Genomic DNA, 19,505 nt, shown 5'->3' with positions numbered 1-19,505 from the left:
CACACTGACACATCTGCACGCATGCTGTACAGCCACCCTACAACAGTTGCATTTAAGAGTGCATGACCATGCATTGTATAATTGGACTTGCACTTGAAATATATATTGCAAAGTATGTTGCACTGCAGGTTCTCTTTGTGCAGACCTCCCTTAGTAATTTATGGAATAGGCGGGGCAAGCAGTTACCTTCCCAGGACAAGTAGATTGGTGAAACATTTTGTCCCTTGGCCAAGTAGATTTTGGAAAAAATTCCACACCCCTGCTGGTCAGCCCCACCAGTGTCCTCTACCACCTGGACAGCCTTCAGCCTGGGCGTTTCACCTCTTTCTACCGGTCTACATACAGTTACAGTCAAACCTGTGGTCATCTAGATGCCTTGTAACTGCGGGCGTTTGAGCTTTTAGTGACCTGTGAAAGGACTCTGTGTAACTTCAAACCAACCGGCCTACAAACAACCTCTGGTGTAACCTGCTGAAGTAAGTTGAAAACTGGTGTGCATCTCGTTGTTAACCTCAGTTCGAAGAGAAAACTGACAGCTCTACTTTGACAACACTGAAAACTTAAGAAAGACTGGCTGCATCGTATTGACACCAACCGGCACCATTTGGCCTGCGTGGGACGTCAGTGCTGACATCTGTCTACCGTCGTGTGAACTTGACATTAACAGAGTCTGGTATGTGAGCAAGCGCTTCATAGAAAGACTGGCAGTGTTTAAAATGCTTCCTTGTCCGTGTCTGACAGCGTACTTAAGGGACTGCAACATGCTCTGGTGCATACCTAAAGGACCATCTCTACTGCTGGCGAGTCCGTGTACTTGGAATGAGCTGTTGTCTGCTGGCTATTCTCTTTGTGCGTGCGCTACTTGTGCCAACCTCCGGTTCAAAAGGATTCAGTTTGCAAGAGCTCTATTAGGATAGCAAAGACTAGCAGTGTGTAAAGTGCTTCGTTGACTGTGTTGGAGAGTGTACTTAAGTGACTGCCATCCATTGAAGCTGCTCGTGTACCCTAACTGGCTCTGCTGAAGAGGTTTTATTTCACTTTGTTGTGAACCACGATGTGTGAGATGAGGCAGTTTACGTCTATTATTGTTTGGGGCCTTTTGGCCAGCAGTGCCAGTTGATCCCTTTTGTGTTTTTTCAAACAAGGGTAGAGCGCGCGCAGCCTTACCTGATACCGGTTTCGCGCGCCGTTACTGTGACATTTGACCCCACGCTGAGAGGCACTGGAATCTTGTGTTGCTGGGAGACGTTCTGCAGCCTGGACGTGCCTGTAGCCACCCGGGACGGCGCGAACTACGTGCTGCCATCTTCCTTGTCCCTGATTTACCTCAGCCAGCTGGAATCCCGCAACTACGAGACCTTCATTGTCTCTTGAGTCGGCATTTGGGATGCGTGGGGGAAACTCAGCGCGAGCACCACGTTTTCCGATGCTCACATTTTATGGGGAATTTGAAACATCGTGTTTCTGGCTCGAAGTCTATGGATTGATACAACAATGCCATCTAGTGGTTATCTGGCGCCACTGCTCCTGAACAAGGAAAGAAAGGATCACTCGATAGTGATTTGAGGAACTGTCAGTTTCCCTCTTCACCACGTGCAAAGGGCCCATAGCTGCGCTCATGAAGTTTGCTGCTTAAATAGCTGGAGGACTGGTTGACGACATCTTCACTGAACTTTTTTAACAAGGACTTCATGTCTGGCTGAAGACCTCGGGTGAGCGACCGTTCACCGGAGCTCGAGACTTTCTTTTCAATATATTGCCGGCCATTATAATGCATGTCTCGTTTTAGTGTCTGTGCCCTTAAGGTCGTAGTTTGTGTATAGGGTCCATATCAGTTGTAGGGCAGCCCTCCTTCCAGTTTATACTGCACTGTGTACCCATCTTTGGGGAGGTCATGGGGGTGGTGTACCCTGCTCTGAGGAGGTTTAGTGGGCGGTCGCTGCCTCCCATTCAGTCTATGGTGCCCTATGTACCTAGTTTTACACCGGTTATGGATGTGTTGTGGATGAGGGGGCAGTCAGTGACTTAATTCTGTTTTCTAGGGTGATATATATTCTACGGTACCCTTCATTGGGGAGGTTGTGGGGCCAGTCAATGCCCAATTCTGTTTTCTAGGGTGTTGTTTTACCCTGCGGTGTACCCTTAAATGGAGAGGTTGCGGGGCCAGTCAAATGCTCCAATTTAGTTTTTAGGGTGATGTATATCCTACGGTGTACCCTTCATTGGGGAGGTTGTGGGGCCAGTCAAGGCCCAATTCTGTTTTCTAGAGAAACGTTTTACCGTGCTGTGTATCCTTTATTTAGGAAGGTGTGGAGTCAGTTAATGCTCCATTTGAGTTGACGCATTCTCTACGGTGTACCCTTTAGTGGGGAGGTTAATTTTTATTTTCTTTAGGTTGTGGGGGCAGTTAGCGCCCCAGGTATTCTCCCTAGCATAAGAGTGTACCCTTTTACGGGGAGGTTGTGTGGACATCCCAAAGTCATGCCCTCAAAATTTTGTTCTTCCCCAAGGGAGGGGGATGGGGCATGCCTGGTTATTCTTCCAGAGTTAGAACAAAGGGCAAACCCAATAGTCACTGGGACCTGGGTAACAGACAGTAGAAAAGGATTTGGTCCCAGAACATACGTAAATTTGAAAACCTGAACAGAGTCAGCAAAATAACTATTGCAACAAATAAAGCATACCAAAGTGTTATTTAATCACACTTGGGACAGGCACATGAATGCATATGAAAAATCACATTTACAAAAGTGCAGGGTGCCACAGGGAAGGGGAGGGTGTGACGAGTTAGGTAGGGTAGTAGGATAAGTGACATATAAATCACTAAAAGACTTTGAAACCACCACGCAGAATAAAAAATTAGATAAACTCTCCAAGGATATTAGGTTTTATGAAAAAAAGAATACATATCCCTACCTCAACGAAGATTACTACAAACAGGACAACTCTGGTCGCTTCACAGGGAGAGGTAGAGGTGCCTTCAGAGGAAGGAGGAACTATACTACTTTTTCCGATTCAACGGTCAGTTCAGATAGTGATCAAGAGGCGCCTGGCCCTAGCTACGACTACAACTACCGGGACAACTGGTACCCTCCCCAAGGTTATTTTCCTTTTTTAGGGGAAGGCCAATGGAGACCACCCTGAGGACGAGGTGGCAACTGGCCAAGAGGACCTCCGAGAGGCCAGCAGAATCCACCGAGTACCAATTGGGACAGAGGCCGAGGTACAACCCCGAAGCAAGTCCGATTCCAACAAGAGAACCACGGAGAGATATCGACAAGGCGCAAAGTCTACAGATGGTAGAGCCCAGCGATAACCCAGTGGTCAACATCTCTGCATATAATTTTAATACTGATGAACAAGCTGTACTCTCCAAGGGTCTGTCGTTCGTTCCAACTGCACACCCGAATTCATTCAACTTAAAGACTGAACTCCATGGCTTCTTTCGCAAGATTCGTCTTAGGTACTTCTTCAGGAACACTGAAGAAAGTCCTTCTAAGTCTTTCACCGGGCTAAGGTCTCCATCCAAGTTTGTTCCACCTGCAAATGCTATGAGTAGCAGGATTTTGGCTTACGAGAGCATGGTTCTCAACGATGTTAACATTTTACTTTCGACATACAAACACACTATACTCAACACCAGCAAGTCTGAAAAAGCGGCTCTCCTAACCCTTAAAAATAACAAGGACATTGTGATCAAGTCTGCCGATAAGGGTGGAGCTATAGTGGTACAAGACACGACCGCATACAAGTCGGAGATTCTAAGGCAGTTACAAGATGGCGTCAGCTATTCCTTACTAAAATCTGATCCCACAAAGGACCTGATGGGGAAAATCCACCAAATAACTCTTGACGCCTTGAATTGTGGCTTTCTAAGCAAATTAGAATATGACTATCTGAATCAGCGACATCCACGACTACCTACCATCTATACCCTACCGAAGATACATAAGGACATCCTCCATCCCCCTGGTCGCCCTATAGTATCCGGTTGCGGTTCACTATTGGAACCTCTATGCAAATACATAGATTTTTTCCTAAAACCAATAGCAGAAAAAACAGAAACGTACCTTCGAGACACCATGCAAGTCATTGCAATGATTGACCAACAACCATTCAACTCTAGTGAGCAGATACTTGTCACCTGTGATATCGTCTCACTATACACCAGCATCCCGCTGGAACCAGCATTGGCGGTTATGCGAGAAGTTTTGGATTTGAGACCAGCACCAACAAGGGTACCCACGGATTTCATCATAGCTCTTTTGACCATCGCTATGAAAAAGAATTTCTTTTACTTTCAAGGCAAGTATTATGTACAGACGAAAGGAGTTGCGATGGGGGCTGCCTATGCTCCAGATTTAGCGATCCTGTATATGGATAATTTTGAAAAGCGTTTCGTCCTCAACAACAACCCATTCTCGGCACATATTAATATGTGGAAAAGATATATTGACGATATATTAATAATTTGGAATGGTGAAACTACTCAACTCAACCTGTTCCACCAATGGCTAAACCAGTGCGATCAAGATATCCAGTTCACTATACAGTTTAGTACGCAGGAGATACCCTTCCTTGATTTAAAAATCTTTAATGAAGATGAGAAACTTCTAACTACCTTATATAGGAAGCCAACTGAAAGAAATTCCCTATTGAGGTACAGCAGCCACCACCCACGCGGATTACGCGATAATCTCCCAGTCGGACAGTTCCTGCGGATCCGCAGGAACTGCACGAAGCGAACAGACTACATAACAGAGTCTGAGAACTTAATGGCCAGGTTAATCTCAAGAGGTTACCCGAAACGATTGGTGAAGAGGGCCCAAAAGAGGGCCTGGTACAACCCACGGGACACATTGCTCTCATCCAAAAATCCCGCTACATCACTACAAAACAATAAGATGATATGTGTCATAACATTCTCCACTCGAAGTAATGCAGTGAAAAGGATCATCAACAAACATTGGAGCATTGTATCTACCGAGATTGACCAACCAAATTTACCGATGCATTCTTTTAAGAAAGCGATGAGCATCAAGGACCATGTGGTGCATTCCTTCCTTGAGGACCCAGTTGAACCGACTATCCAGTCGCTCTGGAATCTACCACCAATCATAGGTCATTTCAAATGTGGGTCATGTAAAGCATGCCCCACAACTATGCAATAAAAAAACTTTGAATACAAACATCAGACCATTACATTGCAATCACATACAAACTGTAATTCCAGTAACGTCATCTACGGGATCCTGTGCCCATGTGGCCAACTATACATCGGCCAGACACAGCAAAAAGTAAAAGCAAGAATTCTGCAACACCAAAGCAGGATAAGATGCAATGTGACAGGTGCACCTCTGGTTGAACACTATCACCAACTGGGACATCGCCCTGATGAAATGCAATGGATTGTTTTGGAGAAAACCGAACTGGGACCCAGGGGAGGCAATATATCCTCTATCCTGCTCATTAGAGAGTCTAAAATGATGATTCGATTTGATACTATTTTAACGGGTTTGAACGAACAAGACCCCAGTAATGCCCAACTAGCCATTCTCAGCAACTAGTGAACAATGTTCTTTTTCTTCTGTTGTTTCAGCTCGTAGCCTAACCTGTTGTCAATGTCATTCTTGAACGTCCTGTCATTTTGACCATCATATGCATATGAGTAATGTACACCATGTATATATGATAATTTGACTGTTTCTTCTCCAAAAGAATCCACCATCTGTCTTTGCTGCATTCTAATTAGTCATTAAGATAATGTCAATCTACATGAGTTCACTTGCTTTGTTACAAACTACGCATTTCCAAACAATAATGTTTCTTTTATGTTTTGTATTTCCCACAGTTATGCGTGTTTTCATAATGTATAGATTTTTCTTCTCCACACCATCCCCTGGTTGATTACATCCATTTTCCGATCATTCCCTTCGAGCGTGAAACTCTTAGATTCACGCTTCACCCAAAGAATTCATGAATAATATCCGTTTTTTCTGAGATACACTTGCGAGTTGTATCTATTTAATTCCAGACTACCATTGCAATTTTATCATAACAATTTTTTAACCATTAGTCCCATTTTACCGACGAACTACTCGGGATGTCTTTCTTCCATTATCCCGTCACGGGCAGCATCTAGCGGCTGCACCCGTTCTAACGTCACGCGGCGGCAGCGTTCTCCATATGAGGCAGCCGTTCTGTGGTTTCAGTGTTTTGTCAGATTCGAGCGCTGAAGACACGGACACCGTCTAAAGGTAGGGGAACCTCTCCACTTTCCTTCGTTTAATTTGGCCCAACTCGACCTATGATTATACGCGTGGGCTCTTTATATTTTCTACACGATTAGCTTGCTCCTATACAAACAAATGATTTTGCTTCCCTTGAATTCATATTATGCAACTGTTTAAGGGAACCACGCCACCATCCTTCGCTCTATTTGGCTAAATCGACCTACGATTTCTCACACGTTTAGTTTGCTGCTTTGTAAACAGATGACTTTGCTTTTCATAATGTGCAAGCGATACCTGTCTTCAATGACGGTTCACTTTTTCATTGTCAGGATTCCACTCTGTGTCTGTTATGTATTCTTAATTATTTGATGTAGCGCCCGCCCCGCTCATTCTCTCGCCCCACTGTATAACAACCTAGCACACGGATGATAGGCTGGGGGACCAGGTCCTTGTGGCAGTTTATTTCTCTAGTTTTGGATTACCTACTAGGTTTTTCATTAAAGAGCACCCTTTCCATTTATTTATAGAGGCTGATTTTCTAGTGATTTATTTCACTCAACACACCGATCTACGTTGCGGCGTGTAATGATGGAGCAATCAATCCCTCCTTTGTGGTTCGACTAATACTCGTAAGTTCCCATCTATAGGGAGTCATACCCGACTTATCCATTTAATTGTTACTTGGATGATTCCATTGTCACCTTTTAATTTGTTATAGGTGTTTATCACTCCCACCTGTCTTTGGAGCCTTCTTGCCCTTGCGCCTTCGGACGCCAAGCTGACACTGATTAGATGTCCGTTCTCTCAATTGGTAATTATGGCAATGCCTTTCCATTTCCAGCCTCGCTGTTCAATTCCGCTGGACTTTGCTACCCTTTTTTAATACCGATCCAATGTTTTTATAGGTGCCTACCCTTCCGGTTTCACCATCCTCTCTGTCCTGAGGAAGACCCCACTCGTAAGGATCAAATCAACCTACCTTGGATGAGGGGTTGAAACGTCGACATTTCACTATGCCAGTACCTACAATAGTGCATTGAGCACTGTGTACTTTTGCTTGTATATGGCTCATTTGGCTGAACACTCAATTCTGTTTATGATTGATTTTCATTCTGATTACTTGGCACGATAGCAACGTGCACAGCAATTGATTTGTACAACGGTTATGAATGTTTATATGTCACTTATCCTACTACCCTACCTAACTCGTCACACCCTCCCCTTCCCTGTGGCACCCTGCACTTTTGTAAATGTGATTTTTCATATGCATTCATGTGCCTGTCCCAAGTGTGATTAAATAACACTTTGGTATGGTTATTCTTCCAAGTAGTTATTCTTGGAAGTAGTTATTCTTCTATTTTTCATGATGTTTTACACCTATTGTCATATGCACTTTGAAGTGTTTCTTTCCATGCTTATGGTATTTTTGATGTATCGTTTATAATGACATTTCCTCTATTGCACTCCTTTGCTGTTTTATTCCCTAAGGAAAGAGGATGTGTCATAAACTAGTTTGTCAGCTCCAATAGCTTAACGTGGAGTCTGCTGGATACTTCAGAGTTGGTTCGATGCACAAGGGGTTCCACCTCTTGATCGTCTCAATTCCGACTCCTATGACAGCACAGAAGGTTGATCGGATCAAGTGAGGGAAGGAAAGGATGGGGACTGCGGGGAGGGAGACCTGCAAACAGAAACACACAATTAGTCCACTGCACCTACTCGTTTTCTGGCTACACACCTGAACTCTAGGTATTCTCTAACTGGTGTTTGTCATACCTGTAAACGAAAAGAAAACACAGAAATTCATCTCTATCATGAAAAGGTTGAGGATCTGTTCTATCCTTAGATACGGCCTGCGGACACCCTAGGCTTCAGGGTTATGCTGCCTCAATAGTAGACTGTAGCTTCGCTCCGCTAGCCCCTATCACTTGAAACACAAGATGTCAGACACCACAGTACATAGAACAGACAACACTCATTAAGCAGAACAAGTTAGCGGCACTCATTCCTCATAGAACATAAACCAAAGAGTATTTGAATATATCCGCCGTTTCTCAACACGACTTAGGCCATCTCATAATTGTTTGCACTGTCACAATTACCGGTTCGAAACCCGGCTTCGGCTCCCAGTGCTGCACCCAGAAATGCTTTAGGTTCGTTAATTTTTTGCTTGTTCTCTGGTCAGTTATAAACACCCAAATGGTCTGGCAACGGTTGATAAGTGTCACAAGGAGAGCAGGGAGGACAGCCGGCACGGGGCTGAGTGGTGGGAGGCTCGGAATTTCACAGGCCCTATGTTTTATAGTCCGCAGGAAGAGGAATGGACAGCTTCAGGAATCGAGGACACGACTACAGCAGACGCCTTCCCCTTTAACTGGGATGAGCTCACGGACAACCCCGCCCAGTATGATGACGCCACGGGCCCGCAGCCAATAAAACCACACGAAGAACAGTACGGAGGGTGGATGAACACCGGAGCGGGAGACTTGGAGAAGGAAGGACGTGAGAAGGAGTACAGAGAACGAGAACACGGAGAACGAGGACGCCCGGAGGAGCGAGGACGGATGCCGAGCGTTGAGAAGCCGGAGACAGGAGGACTCCGCAACCACGTACCGCCGAGCCGCGCCCACGGATGAGCGTGGCTAACCCAGGTACGTGACCGTTTCACGGGCTGGGTCGGGAGGCGGGAGAAGGCGGAAACTTAGGATATCGCCGCTCGCCGACTCGATTGTGTCCACATTATCCCCTTCCTCACTTGCACTGATCCCGTTGCACACCGGCCGTAGCCTAATTCGCACCTGAGCACCAGAGTGGTATCCTCACTTCCCCGTCCCCGTGTGAGAATCGAGAGAGATTGTTTACTGACCGCCTCCTTTGCTTCTGTCTCTCTTTTGGGTTGCCGGCACCTCGGAGTCCTCTACTCTGCCACAACTGACCAAGGGACGAAGCATCGCAAGATACGAAGCCGGAGCCACTAACACCCGACAGAAAGCAGAGACTTGGTCCCCTTGAGGCTAAAACCCCCTACTGGTTTGAAACAATCTGGCTGCGCCCACTAAAAGGGACTATATCAAAATAAAACCTTCCCTGACTAGACGTCGAGTCTTGAGTCATTCATCTCATCCGCTCACAATAAGTTATTCCGTTGACCTTGCACTCTGAAAGATTGCCCTCACTCGTATCCGCTTATTAGCTGACTTTGCCCCCACTGTTTGGAACACCCACGCCGTTCGAATCACGAACGTGGGATACTCTCGGCGTTCCGTTCCTACACCCCCTGTTAATTACCAAAGGGTACTTGGAAGACTTGGTGCATGAGCACCCTTACCCGTACTTGAACCAACTGAATACTGAACGAAGGGCTCACAGGACGCAGAAGGAATATCCGGCTCCGTCTGCTGCTCCGAACTCCCCTTTACGGGCGTGGCGCCGGAACCGGCGTCCCAATACCGGAAACGACGTTAAGACGTCTCACGTGCACGCGCCTTGCCTGCCGGGAAATGTAGTCTTTTCCCGTCGGGCCAGAGCGCAAGGAGCCGACAACATTCCTCGCCAGAATTTGTGACATAGTTCTTGTCTCTTCCCTACTGCTCAGCTGGAATGTGTGGTGACCTCATAGAATGTTTGGGTGCCTGTGAGTGTGTGTGGAGTGTCAGTTGGTGATCGGAGGCTGAGCAGCAGGGAGGCTGCTCCTGGTGGGGCTACGCTTCATCACTCTTTACCTTCTACTCATCTATCCTGGAACTAAGCTACAATAAATTTATCCTGATTATACACCCGTCCTTGTGTATCATCCCTTTACAACATTCCTTTTAAGGAGGAGGACTTTATTGGAGCCTGTTTTAGTACGTTTTCTTAGTTAAAGAAAGATGTCATTTTTAGGTCAAAGAAAAAGTGAAAAGATGTTGGACTTTTCTTTTCATAGAGTTTCTTCCTATGTGTTAAGGTTAGTAATAAGTTAAAGTAATTTTCTCCCATACTAAAAAAATATATATTCTTAAATATTTGTTGTGGAGACTGGAAAAAGCTATTCACTTTCAATGTTTGTTTTTGTTAACAGTTGATTTAGACATATTGGGGATTGTACATCTGAAGGAAGTGACCCGCTTAGGACCACTCGGGTAACCTCGGACCACCTCTCAGCCTTCCATGCTAAATGAAGAGTCAGAGAAACAGTGGAGAATATACACTAATAATCATTTATTATATACACTCAGAGTGGGGTTCAGTCTGCAAAGTCTTGAGAGAGTACTACAGAGGGAACTGAGTAACAGTAAACTTAAAGGTACATTAAATGCATTGCATAGGCAACTAATAACAGGCCCACAGTGGAATTTTCCCAACAGATGTGGGTAAACAGCAATATTTATTTGATCGTGGACATTTTTGTCTGATGGATGGCTGTGTTCACAGATTTACTTTATGTTCTATTTCAAATAAGGGAGTGGATGTAGCCTTACTGCCAGAGCTGTCGACCTTGAAGCTGAGGAACTGGGTTAGAGTCAGGTTCGAGTCTCGACAGGGACACTCAACATTCTCTGATTCTGGGCAAACCACTTAATCTCCCCGTGCCTCATAAATTCTTTTTTTTTTATTTTTTTTTTAAAAAATGAATGTGTCCATCTATAACGAAACTGGTGCTCGTGTAAAGCGCTGTGATACCTGATATCTTCGGGTCGATTTTGCGCTATATAAAACTCAAAAAAAAAAAAATTGGGGTTTAGAATATATTTTAATATCAACACACTGTCCTGAAGATGGTCTCAAGTATTTTTTAGATGCCTGGAGACTGAAACTAGGCCTGGGCTGAACTTGCGGACTTTTACCCAGGGACTTGCCCCAAAACTTTGCGACATTCTGCAGTGTTATGCGAGCGGCAGAGTTGTGGTACGCTCACTGCTCGTGCTGTGTTTTAGCACCGGGAGCTAGTGCCGCGCTGTAAAATGAGCACGAACAGCACCATGTGGCGCAGCAGAGAGTGCTGCTTCTTTCTGCTGGTCAGCTACATTTTCTACTCGAGCGGCAGCTTTCACACCGCAAGCGGCAGCTTTTTCAACGCGAGCGGTAGCGACCTGCTGCAACTGCCCAGGTTGAGAAAGCTTCCCGGTAGGTGGTCTAGTATTTCATTTTTTATCTTGCCAACTTTGGCAAGCTGTGAACAAGAAATAACTGCCTCGTGGAGGTTGGCAGAGTTTTTCTGAAAATCCGCACTCCAAGGAGAGCACGAGTGAGTGAAACTCTGCCAAGGAGCAGATTTTACCGCCCACCCCTAACTGAAACGTCAACAGATTAACTACAATTGCACAAGGACTTTTTAAAAGAAGCAATTCAATATAAGGGAAGAACTCAAATGAATTATTGATAAGTGGTTGGTTGGTTGCCCTATCTGTCTCAACTTACTCTATGAGAAACATGAAATGTATGTGATTGCTTGTTGACAGAGGTTTGCTGCTGTTATTTTTGACCCTTTGTATATATTTGTGGATTGCTGTCAATTAAATAAAGACCCATAAACCGGTCTCAAAGAATCTAGCCCACATATAGCGCACATGTGACACCTGGTTATTCACTAATAGCGTCATCAGGGGAGGGCAGGAATATTTCTCAGTTCATGTTGAAAAACACTCACTTTTAATATACTTATTACTAAAGCATGATGTGGGTGCGGACCTGCCAACTTGTGAAACCTTTTTACAGTGTGACGAGGGGGCGGGGCCTTGAAAGGGGAAGGACTTCGTGCCGAGCACAGTCCAAGGCACTTTGAATTCACTGCCTCTGAGTCCCCATCTCCCCTCCAACACCCAATCAAAGCTTTTGAGGCTGCCGCTGATGTCATGGGAGGTTTAACACCTAGTAAGGACATCGGCTGAGCAGAACCTCAAAACAGTTAGAAACCTGCTCTGTGCAGGGGTTTGCAGCAAATTGTTTGCACACTGTGTGATGCCGGCTCCTCACTGGGTGATGGGAGTCGATATCGTGTGGCACTGTGTGAGTTGGAAGGTCTGTGGTAGTGCAGTGTCATTTACATACAGCACATGTTCCACTGAAATGGCACCAAACTTTCCCAAAGGCATATAGTTTTACAAGCGTTAATGTGAAGAAATCAAGTTTCTGCAAATGTTTATCATTTGTGTGTTAGAAAAAGAAACAACATCCTACATTCTTTCATTTCATGAAATGCTGCCAATCTGAGATTAATTAATGAGGGCCCCACACATAGAGCGGGTCACACACTCGATCTCATCCTCTCTAATATTGAAAAGGTGACGATGGAAGAGACTCTGCCTTTACTTTGGTCAGACCACTTGCTTATGCCTTTCACAATAAATTTGGCGGTTGACAGACCAGCGCCAAGCAAGCGAGTTTTTATGAGAAGACAATGGAGGAAGCTAGTCCCTACCGTTATGGGCCCAGTGTTGGCTCAGAACATACCTGCGTTAACCCTGAATGCCAACACTGACGCTCTGCGGTTTCATCATTGGATTGGGAACATGATATCATCCATTGCTCCAGCTAAACGCGCTTTGTCCAAGAGGGACTCTCCCTCTGCTCCATGGTTCTCACAGGACCTTAGAACTGAGAAGGCAAAATGTAAACGGTGAGAGAGGCTGTGGAGGGTAAACTATGGGGCCTTGGAAAGAACACAATACAAGGTGGCCTCCCATAAATTTCAGAAGGCTGTCAGAAAGGCAAAAAAACAGTTTTTTGCAGTTTCTATTCAACAGGCAGAACACTCCAGCAAAGAAGTCTTTAAGGTGGTTCAGTCCTTTTTCAAACCTAGATGTATTGAAAGGGAGATACCGCCTTCGGCCATCCTCTGTAATAAAATCTCGGACTTCTTTGACCATAAAATTAAGCATGTCTACGACTCATTTGGCCCAGAGGTAACAACGGTGAAAACAGATCAGACTGTCAAAGAGTTGACAAGCGGACCGATGGCTTTTTTTCAACCGATAACTCTGTCCGCGGTCATGAAGGAATTAAGGTGCTGCAAGTCTGGTTCGCCAGATGACCCTTGCCCCCCCAAATTGTGGTGCACAATTGCGGATTTTGTGGCTCCTTCCTTACAACACATTTGGAATACGTCCATCTCCTCAGAGGTCTTCCCGGATATATGGAAACATGCTATCCTCCTCCCACTAAAGAAAAAACCCAATAGGGATCCTAAGGATCTCAGCAACCTTCGTCCTATCTCCCTGCTGGCGGCCCCGGGCAAAATGCTGGAGAAAGTTATCCAGCGGCAGCTCAGTAAATATATAGAGGACAACAAGATTCTGCATGAGACACAGTCAGGCTTTAGACCCGGCTTTAGCACCGAGACAGCTCTGATCGAGGTGGCAGAGTCAATAAGATGGTTGTGGATTCAGAAGACTCAGCTTTGCTGGTGCTCCTGGATCTTTCGGCAGCTTTTGACACTGTCGACCATGCAAGGCTGATGATGCGATTGGCAGAAGTGGGCCTACAGGATCAAGCGCTGGACTGGATACACTCGTACCTGTCCCAGAGAACCCAGAAGGTGGCCCTGGGGACTGTTTCTTCAACACCCAAGCCGTTATGCTGTGGTGTTCCTCAGGGCTCGGCGCTTAGTCCATTATTATTCAATATCTATATGGCCCCACTCTTCACGCTTATTGCTAACTGGGGGGTCAAGGCAGTATCCTATGCCGATGACACCCAGCTTGTGTTTCCATATGCAGAGGTGTCAGAGGTAGCCTTGTCAAGTTTCAAAGGCTGTCTTCATGATGTGGCGCGCTGGATGAACACTAATAAATTAAAGCTCAATGCAGACAAAACGGAGGTGCTCTTCTTTGGCAAAGGCGCCCCGCCCCCCCTGAGCTCTGGTGGCCGATGGCAATGGGCCCGGCCCCCTCCCCTAGTCCTTCGGCAAAAAATCTGGGGGTGCGTTGGGACAAAAATCTGTCTTTTGTCTCACACACACAACAGCTGATGGGAAGCTGTTTAGGTAAACTTAGGAATCTTCGCAAAATCCTGCGACTTCTTCCGGTGAACTGTAGGAAAACGGTAATCCATGCGACAGTTACATCTAGATTGGATTACGCGAATGGCTTGTTCCTGGGTCTGCCTAAATACTTAATTCAACGCTTGCAATTGGTCCAGAATGCGGCTGCGAGGCTGCTAATGCGTATTCCATTCAAGCACTCTGTCTCTCCGCATCTTCGATCACTTCATTGGTTACCAGTAGCCAACAGGATCAAATTCAAGGCACTTACGTTAGCCTTTAGATCCTTGTTTGGCTCGTGTCCAATATATTTGAGAGATCGGTTGCCAAGATACATGCAGTCCCGCTCCCTTCGCTCCAACTGCCGGATCCAGCTAGTTGTTCCTCGAATAAAAAAGGCTTGTCTGGGTGGTAGAACGTTCTCGGCCAATGTAGCGATGCTTTGGAATTCACTCCCCCCCCTGAGCTTCAGCAGGCCCCTTCTGAACCCCGCTTTAAACAAATGCTGAAGACTTGGCTCTTCACCCAACCTCGCTAATGACTTTAATTTCGGTATATGTATTCTCTGCCTGTGTTTAGCGCCGGGACACCTCCGTGTGAGGCAGCTGTTCGCGCTCTACAAAATTCTGTATTATTATTATTATTATTATTATTATTATTTCATACTCCCTGTCCCCCAGGCACAAATCCTCCAAGTTTGCAGTCAGAAAAAGAAAACCAAACATCAATTGCAAGGATAAAATAGGTAGCAATTTGTAAGAAGACATAAGATAGTATATGACTTTTCTCTCTGAACACACATCAATTGTGACCAGATAAAACAGGATTTAGAGGCATCTTTATTACTCGTTCACTTTCTTAATGAGCAGAACATCTGTTCTTTGCCAGCCCGAGCTGTCTTCCGCCAGAACGGTTCAGTAGGCCATAAAAATAGTTTGCCCCGAAAAATCGGACTCTCCATAGCGAGTGTTAGATTTTTCGAGGCCTGGGTGGTTGGCCTTCACAGATGATTATTGAGCTGTGCACATATCCACAACATTTGACCAAGATAACAGCTTGTTATCCAGGCAGAACAAAAAGGACGTATTGTTCTGGAAACAGGTATGCGAAGGTAAACTACCTGTGAAACTCAAAATTGGGCAGTTTATTTACTAATCTGATGGAGCTTGCGTAGCACCTAGCAGTAGCACAAAGAGGATGTTAGAACTATAAAATGTAACAAGCATGTTAGAATGTTTTCTGTTGTTCTAATTCCTTATACATTTCTTTGCTGCATTTCTGTTTGTCTTCTGTGTGGTTACAATTCATATCATACGGGCTAGGTTAGGACTTTAAAATAAATATTTTAAATGCATATTCTGCTTCCTGGTGCTTTGCCAGTGTGCTATTCCTTTACGAAAGAGGGTGTCCGCTTATTGTCCCTGGCTCACCTTAGGGGAGTGATTGTTGCCAGAAACACTTCTCACACAAATATTGTTAGTGGGTTGTATATTGGCTGCAGTCCAACTGGATTTCTTGTTCGTGTTGGGACACTGACTGAGTCCTTAGTGCCAGGGGGCCAGAAACCCAAATCCTGCAGCTCTAGGAGGTCCTAGAGAATGTGTTCTGATGTTAAAGTTCAGCAATGTTCGTAATGTTTATCAAGCAGGTGCTTTCTGCCTTTTGCTATCTAAGAATGTAATGACTAACAGATTTACCACATGCAACATATAGCGTAATGATGTTACAGGCTATTCTTCCACCCGTCCCACCTAGCAATGGTGTTTGAGGACCAACCTCTCCTCCTGATGTCATTTAAGACAAGCTTTTGGAGTGGCGGGTGTTTGAGTTGGTGCACTATTGAGTAAGCTCTAGCCAGATGGATTGTAGTTTGAGCGGGATTATAAAACATGGGGGCCTGCAAACACAATATAAAAAACCCTCTCTAATTTCTTTATTATAGGCAACTTCTGATGTTTACAGTCAGTTGTAATAAAGAAATTACATAGCTGGTCAACTGTAAGTAATGAAAGTTTAGTTCTGACGTCTCAATGCCTGCTGCCAGAGCTAGCAGTTAAGAGGAAAGGCAGGTCATAAAGCATAATTAAACCAGTAGTTTTTTTTATTTCAAAGTATTTTATTGGTTTTATTAGTTGTAAGGAAAACGCAAAAAAGCAACATGGCTTTTCCTTATTCCGCTGTCTTTTTCTAGATAAACTCATCATAACTTTATTTTCGATCACAAAGATCTTTAACAGTGAACCACAACCTAATACAAAAATTCATACGTTTGCCAATGACAGAATTATTTAAAATAATAAAAATATGACAATTTAAATAAAAGAACATTAATATACCATATCAGAAATAGCGCCATATACAGATACATATCCAAGTAAAATATGTTGTTAAGTACTACATACTAAAAATATTGCACCGGCACTTTAAGGATCTATTCCATATTGCACTTTGAGCGTCTGATCCATAAGGCCAGCAAGTATTTTGCAAGGTTGAAAACTACTACCCTCCTTGTGTCTGTGCTCAGGATTCATAACACCTTGTAGTATCCTCAGGATATGTCTTTATGTTCCCTTTCACCTTGTAACTAGCTGCTCAGCCAGTGTGAGTGTTCTGTGTAGAATGTTAGTTCTAGGAGCGACCCTTGACCCTGTCACCAGGCAGGTCGCTCCACTCGCCGCCACACAGCTCCACCTGTGTGCCCTGAGCCCGCTGCTGCCGTTTACAACTGGTTCGTGCCCCGTTCATTCTACTGCGTTACTGTCAGCAATTTTTGTCAGTTTTACCATAACTTGCACTGTTGTCTTGCCCGTTTTTCTAATTACACCTTTTGCACTGTTGTCTTGCCCGTTTCTTAATTCCACATTTTGCGCTGTTGTCTTGTCTTTATTTGTCCCTTGTGCCCTCTTTTGCCTTCTGTAAACCCCCACCCCCTCGCCTTTCCCACTGCTGCGTCCCCACCCCTCCGCAATCCCATTTGCCACCCTGCTTCCGCCTCCCAGCTGCTCCTCACTCCCACATCCCCTCATATGGAGGACGCACAGCGGCCGTCTGCGCCCATCAGCGCCTGGACCATGCCCAGTGCCAGAACCCCTGGCCCCCGTGAACGCCACGATGCCCGACTCCGCTACGACCCCAGCACCCTCCGCGCACTCAACGCCAGACAATCATGCACCTGCTGCCTAGCTGCCCGAAGCACACCCATGGACCCTTCTCCTGCCGGAACTGCAGCTTCACCAGCATCCGGCCCACCAAACCACCTACCAAAGAACCCAACTACCTCAAATGCATCCTCCTCAACACCCGCTCTGCACGCAAACATGCCGTAGAACTCTGGGACCTACTGGACTCCAACACCCCAGACGTCGCCTTCCTGACAGAGACCTGGCTGAACCCCTCCTCGGCACACGGCATCGTCATAGCCATCCCGGAAGGCTACAAGATCACCCGCAAGGACCAAACCAACGGAGTAGGAGGAGGAATCTCCATTGTCCACAGGAACACTCTCAAAGTCTCAACAATCACCGACGACACCCTCGGCACCGCCGAACACCTGCACTTCTAGATTCACACCGATCCCAACACCACCCTCAGAGGAACCCTCGTCTACAGACCCCCCGGACCCTGACCACAGTTCAGCGACTCCATCACCGACTTTATCAGCACACACGCCCTCGCCTCCATGGACTACATCCTCTTCGGGGACCTGAACTTCCACCTCGAGAACAACAACGACACCAACTCCACCACCCTGATCGCCAACCTCGGACTCGGACAACTCGTCACAACACCCACCCACTCCACAGGCCACACGCTTGACCCCATCTTCTCCGCAAGCCTCCACGTCTCCTTCAACCACACCACCGAGCTCCACTGGACCGACCACCATTGCATCCACTTCACCTTCCAGAAACCCACCACGCACCACCGCACCCAACAGAGGCCACGCCGCTGCTGGAGCAAAGTCACCGAAGGCCAGCTTTCCACCTCCCTCGCCCGGAGCCCTCCTGCAGACCCGACCGACCCCAACGCCGCCGCTCGCAACCTCAGTCAATAGATCAACGACTGCGCCAACACCCTCGCCCCACTCAAGAAGCCCTCCAAGAGCCACACCTGCAAGAAAGCCAGCTGGTTCACCGAAGACCTCCAGGCCTCCAAGCAAACCTGCCGAAAGCTGGAAAAGAACTGGATCCGCGAACGTACACCGGAAAGCTACACAGCCCACAAGAACGCCACCCGCAGACACCACCACCTCATCAGATCCGCCAAAAGGGCTTCCTTGAAAGACTGCCTAGACAACTGTTAGAATTGGGGATCTCTGGTTGGCACAGGTAGGTACTTGTGTCAAGCAGGGACCCTCTCCTCTAGCCAGGGTAAGGGGTTACACTCCTAACACAACCCCTGCTCACCCTCTAGGTAGCTTGCCGCGAGCAGACCAGGCCTATCTCAGGGCGCAATGGTTAAGCATTTGTGACCACATACAGTAATTCAATGGCAACCCCACAAATGGACTCCACACTGGGTTTATCAGAAATAATTATTTTATATATAGGCAGACTTAGCACAAGACCAAATAACGATCCAAAGTCCCACAATACTCTTGGCAATAAGCAGTTCTTGATTCAAGCGTCTTTTACAGTTCTGTGCGGTTCGTGTTACTTCGTACGGTTCGTACAGGATGAAAGATGCTTTCGAGCGGGGCTCACAAGCGTTGCTCCGAGCGAAGCGTACACCCTGCGGTGCTTACGAACGGGGCTCACAAACGCTGCAGACGCTCTGGGCGAAGCGTACACCTTACAGTGCGAAGCGGACACAGTACCTTTATCTTGGAGAGTTCATCACGGACAATGCGATGACAACAAGCTCGTTGTACGTTGCGATGTCCTCCTGTTACGGTGCGAGCTACGGCTCATAGGGGGCCTCAGTCACGTTGTTCGAGGGGACGGTGCGTAGATATGGTGCTCTTGATGTTAGTGTGGCGTACGAGCCGTACCTTGAGATCGGCGCCTTTTCTTTCCGCGCGGTGCGAAGCAGTTAGTACGCTCCGATGGTGAGCGACGTACCAACCACTCTACGCACCGCAGCCTGCCCACAACAGGGGTAGGGGGCACGCCAGAGCAGTGTGATTTGAAGAGGGGAAACAAAAGTGCGGCACAAAGTCCTTCCTTCACGGTGCGAGCTACGGCTCGTAGGGGGCCTTAGTCACGTTGTTTGGGCCGGACAGCTGGGCACAGGCTTTCCAGTGTGTGCGCCGATCTAGGTGGCGCACGCTTTCCTCGGCTTCGGGTTTGTGGTGAGAACGGCAGTTCTCGGCG

The 19,505-nt window shown here is 46.5% G+C and overlaps 1 protein-coding gene and 1 long non-coding RNA gene across 2 annotated transcripts in view; one reads left to right on the top strand and one right to left on the bottom strand.

The window, feature by feature from the left end:
- The window catches only part of LOC146863538 (uncharacterized), a 72,176-nt gene extending 70,723 nt beyond the window's left edge, over positions 1-1,453 (bottom strand). The window contains exon 1 of the mRNA XM_085642993.1: positions 1,168-1,453. The gene's annotated coding sequence lies outside the window, so the exon portion shown is untranslated. The remainder of the gene's footprint in view (positions 1-1,167) is intronic.
- LOC146863537 (uncharacterized) lies at positions 1,430-7,469 on the top strand. Its single transcript, XR_014978272.1, has 4 exons — positions 1,430-1,712; positions 6,761-6,862; positions 6,952-7,044; positions 7,139-7,469. It is a non-coding gene; the product is annotated as an uncharacterized LOC146863537 (long non-coding RNA).
- Positions 7,470-19,505: the final 12,036 nt, after the last annotated feature.

Source organism: Triturus cristatus, chromosome 2_2 (assembly GCF_964204655.1).
Source record: "Triturus cristatus chromosome 2_2, aTriCri1.1, whole genome shotgun sequence".
NCBI lineage: Eukaryota > Metazoa > Chordata > Amphibia > Caudata > Salamandridae > Triturus > Triturus cristatus.
This window is presented reverse-complemented; position numbering and strand designations above follow the sequence as displayed.